The following is a 4,706-nucleotide window of genomic DNA, read 5'->3' as shown; positions in this document are numbered from 1 at the left end:
ATGTGGTTTACAAAGAAATATTTGAAAATCTTTGATAAGAGGTATACAACTTACTTAACAAAATTATTATAATTGGTCAATTATTGTATCTTTAACTGTAATTCCTTTGTGTTGTTGCAGATTATAATATGCCATAGTGTATAGTATACACTTTTAGGATTTTTTTCATAGTTGCAGCAATATTCAAAAGTACATGGTCATTGATACATGTTTGAATTGCATTATTTGTTGTCTAGTCATGGATTGATATTTTGAACACCATGGTTGCTGCAGTACAAATATTATAACAGTTATAAAGATTCTCAATTGTTGTTATTTTAATTTTTGTTTGTGACTTTAATGTATTTTGAAAAAAAAATATCTACCTACATGTGGCTTTACTGTTTTAACTCTTTTGTGTATAAAGAATATAAAATTTAATATGTAAAGTATCTGCAGTATAGTTGTAAATGCTTTATGTTTCTTTATATATTAAACTATCTGCAAAAAGCACCTACAACATATATTTTAGTTACTTTACAATTACAGCCACTATTTACACGTGAAACTGAATTTGTGCTGGCACTTTCAGGTAAGATTCCTTTTCCATGTGATAATCTTTGCTCTTCCATTCCCAACTTCAACTTTACCATTCCTTCACACTCCTTTTCAGTTACCCATATATTTAAACCTTGACTTTGTTCTACAATTACATGAATGGAGATGGAGCAAACCAGTATGGATGGAGCAAACAATAGAACAATTCTTTGGAATTTCAACACAATCTACATCTTCTCTCAAGTATGCTGTAAATTTAACCACAGAAATACATGTTTGGAAAGAATTGATATTTGTTGTTGTATGTGTTTTCTAGTGTCAACTGTATCATCCTCATTGATATTGTATCAGCCACATTAAGATGTTCAGATTTTTCCCATATATAATTGTTTGAGTTTATGTTTTCATTTCGTTGCAGAGATTAATTTGTTCCTGTTTTTACTATGTTTATTAATTTGTAGCCATTTGGATTTGTCGATCGACATTTTGTTGCTGCTTATGAACACGAATTAGTTCCACAGTGGCACTTGGTATATGTAAATGGTAAAAGCACGACAGTTACCTATAACATGGATTCAAATAACCCGAAAATCATAGAAGGTTGGAGTAATATGAGAGATTTGTATGACATCAAAAGTGACTCTCACATGCGGTTTCAGTATTTGGGAAATTCTTTATTTTAGGTAATCGTGTTTAAAGGTGGTTGTACACCAAGGAGTTTGTCAACATTTACGTGCTGTATCGATCATCAAGAAACAAGATCTATATTTTCGGTCAAATTAACAAAGTATTAAAGCAAAGCAAGTCACTTAGTATATGCCTTACGAATTCTTTTTATCATTTCAAGTATTATTTAATATCAATTTACATATAATTAAATGAAAATAATTAATGCACTAACAATAACATTTGAATCATACAAGACTTGCCATCAAAGTTTGCCAACTTCATTCGGGACAAGAATGTAGAAGATGTGTTTCTTATAGGGCCCAAAACTATAGTCAATTGCAAAATCCTAATATCGAATAAGAATAGAAGTTCAACAAAGAAAGGTCAAGGTTGGAGGTTATTTTGTTATGAAAATGAGTTAAAAGAAGGTGATATTGTTCTCTTTCAAACAGACAATGATTTTATCGAACCAAATATTGAAGTCTTTGTTAATGGTTGTTGTTGTGATTAGATTAAGCATATTTCTATAATGCTGTTGTTCTAAATGGTGTATTTCATGACTTATGTTTATTATCATGTCAATAATATCATTATCTAAGTTTAACATTTTATATATTTATCTTTCATTAAATTCTTAAAACATTTTGTTACACATTTATAAATTATTATCAATAATAAAAAAAATCCCGTGCATTGCACAGGTAAAAAAACTAGTCCTCATCTAAAGGGAAAGAGGAGCTAAGACGAACGATGGGAGTGATCTCAACCGAGCTAACATTAATCAAAGCTATTTTGATACAAAGCATGGCATACCATTTTATAGTTCGAATGGCAGTCGTGAGAAAATAGGAAAGGTAAACTAGCTAACGGCAAGACTGCCGTGAAGTGAGGAACGATGCAAACCATGAATCCTAACGGGGCTAAGGGTTGGACTTTGTGATTGAAGAAAGGAAACCCTACGGGTTTGAACCCTAACGCTCCAAGAGACAACGAGACTCAAGTGGAAAACCCGTGAACCCTTAGCAGAGAAGATAAAATAGGGATGGCGCAGTGTATGTTGGGTTCATGTGATGCAAAGTAATGTTGACTGTAGACGCTGGAAGGAATTTGGATGCATGAAGGCTGGAAGAAAGTTGGCCGAGCAAGAACCCTAGCCGCACCTATCTTCAATATGGACGCACATTGGAGAATTGGTGATGAAGGATTTACCCCAACCAAGGATGGAGGCACATGCTTAAGAACACTAAGCATGTTTAGAAAGGAAGTTCACTAATCCTTCATCGCTTTCATTTGTGTTTGTTATTTTTGATTCCCTAAGTTGACTTAGTTGAATCAACTTTAGTTGACTTGTTGATCTTTGACTAGGTTTGACTTGTTGACTATAGTTGACTTAACTTAAGCTAACATGCTAATCTATGTTTATTTGCTTTGTAGGTTAATTAGGAGTAAGAAAGCAATGCTAGGTGGCGCATGGTGATTGGGGAGCATAAATGATGTGGAGGAAAGAGTAAAGCAAAGGCATAAAGCATAAAGTAAAAGGCATGAAGCAAGTGTACCTATGTACCTTTGGTCTCCTTTGCTTTTAGCACACTTTGGCCACTTTTTGGAGACATATGAGACACATTCTTTGTCTCCTTTTGTGCTAGAACAAAATTAGCCTTGCACACACCATAGTTAGCTCTTTTGTCTCTCACTTTTGTAACCTTATTTGGCCTAGTTTCTAGAAGCTAGTGTTAGGTTTTTGTAGAGACATCCTTAGGTATCTTTTATTTGCTTAGAGGCCCCTAAACCCTTCTATATAAGGTGTGCTCCTAGACATGTAAAATGGTTGAACATTTTGAAGTAAAAACACTCTTGTGTCTCAACCATTTGTGAGAGTTTTCTCCCTTGGGAGTGAATACTTTTAAGCCTTATCTTGCATTGCAAGTGGTGACACACATCCACTCATCTTCAAGGTTGCCATGGCTTCTAGCCTAGCCTTGTAGTGGCGTGCTTCTCACATTTTTACCATTCCTTTCCTATCCATTTTATGTTTTCTTCTTCCTTTAATTGTTCTTTGTTTTCTATGGTTTATGTGCTTTCCATTTCCTTTTTGTTTTGAATCAATCCATCATCTTCTTCTCTTGAGCTTTGTGAAAGGAACCTTCACATCTAGATAGCTTGCTATCTTAATGTCTAGTGGGGATTTCACTTAGCTTTCTTAATCAACTCACACCATATTCAATAATCTTAAAAAGGAACAAGATAATGCTTCATCAATTGGCTGGAAGCGGTGGAGTGTTGGAAACCAATTGATGCAGATTGGGCTTAAGCCTAATAACACTGATTCATGAGCAATGGCTGGTGTGATAACAGGAGGTGCGTTGTCGTGTGTTGTAAAGTGGTGGTTTATGCACAATGATTGGGCTGATGTATGATAAGTCTCTGCCTAACAAATGGACAAGAGAATGTTGATAAAGATCCGTGGCTGCATATCCTTGATCCGTGTGATGTGGTGGAAAAATTAAATGACGCGTGTGCTGCTTGTGTTTGGCCGCTGAAACATATGGAATGAATGGGCTTCACAATGGTTCTTGGCCCAACAAAGACACATAATTCTCATGCCACTTTCAGGAAAAATGTTGTTCACATTGGTGTGGTGAATTGGGCCGCAAGCCCAATATCAATGGGCAGCTTGGAAATTAAAGGTTGCATTTAGCAAACAAACCCAATTAGAACAAGTTTTATTTAATTAAAAATAAAAGAAATTAAAGAAATTAAAAGGAATGGGCCTCGGTGTTGGCCTAATGCTATAAGCCTTATTGGGGTCACATCAAGAAAGGCCTGCTTACCCGCTTCAACTTCAAAGAGGATTTCTCACGGGATTTATGTAACTGTCTTTCTCCCACTCCATGGATTGCTCCTATTGACCTAGCTGTCATACTCGTTGTCTAGCCCGCTCTCCCTAACTTTCTTTTTTCTCCCTAGCTTGAAAGAGGGATAGGCTAAATGGCAGAAGAGAAGGCAATGCCTCCTCGTTCTTCATTTTTGATTTGCTTGTCCATTTTTTCATTTTCACGTGAAGGAAGCAAAGCAACCTTAGTCTTAGTCTGTGTAAGACCCGTAGAATTTAATTAATTAAATAAATAATTAATTAATAAATACGGGAGGGGTAATAATTATAACATTAAATTATGGTTGGTATGACATGGAAAAGTGCTAGCTCATGTGGTTGAGAGCACTTTGATTGTGTTAAAGGACTTGGGTTCGAGTCCTATGCATGATACTTTTTGTGTTATTATTATTATTTCAATCTATGAAAGCATGTTCTGTTATGATATGATGCTTGAATTGTGATGGTTAGCATGAAACACGATTGGTTGAAGTGGTTATGCACTTGAGTGGTAACAAATGGGTCATGGGTTCAAACCTTGGAAATTCTAAATGGAACTTATGCTTATTTTATTTTTGCTAATGGTGACTTTAGAGGGAAATGGGAAAGGTTAACAGAAACCATGGGA

Source organism: Vigna unguiculata, chromosome 2 (assembly GCF_004118075.2).
Source record: "Vigna unguiculata cultivar IT97K-499-35 chromosome 2, ASM411807v1, whole genome shotgun sequence".
In the NCBI taxonomy this organism is placed as follows: domain Eukaryota; kingdom Viridiplantae; phylum Streptophyta; class Magnoliopsida; order Fabales; family Fabaceae; genus Vigna; species Vigna unguiculata.
Note: the sequence above shows the minus strand (reverse complement) of the source record.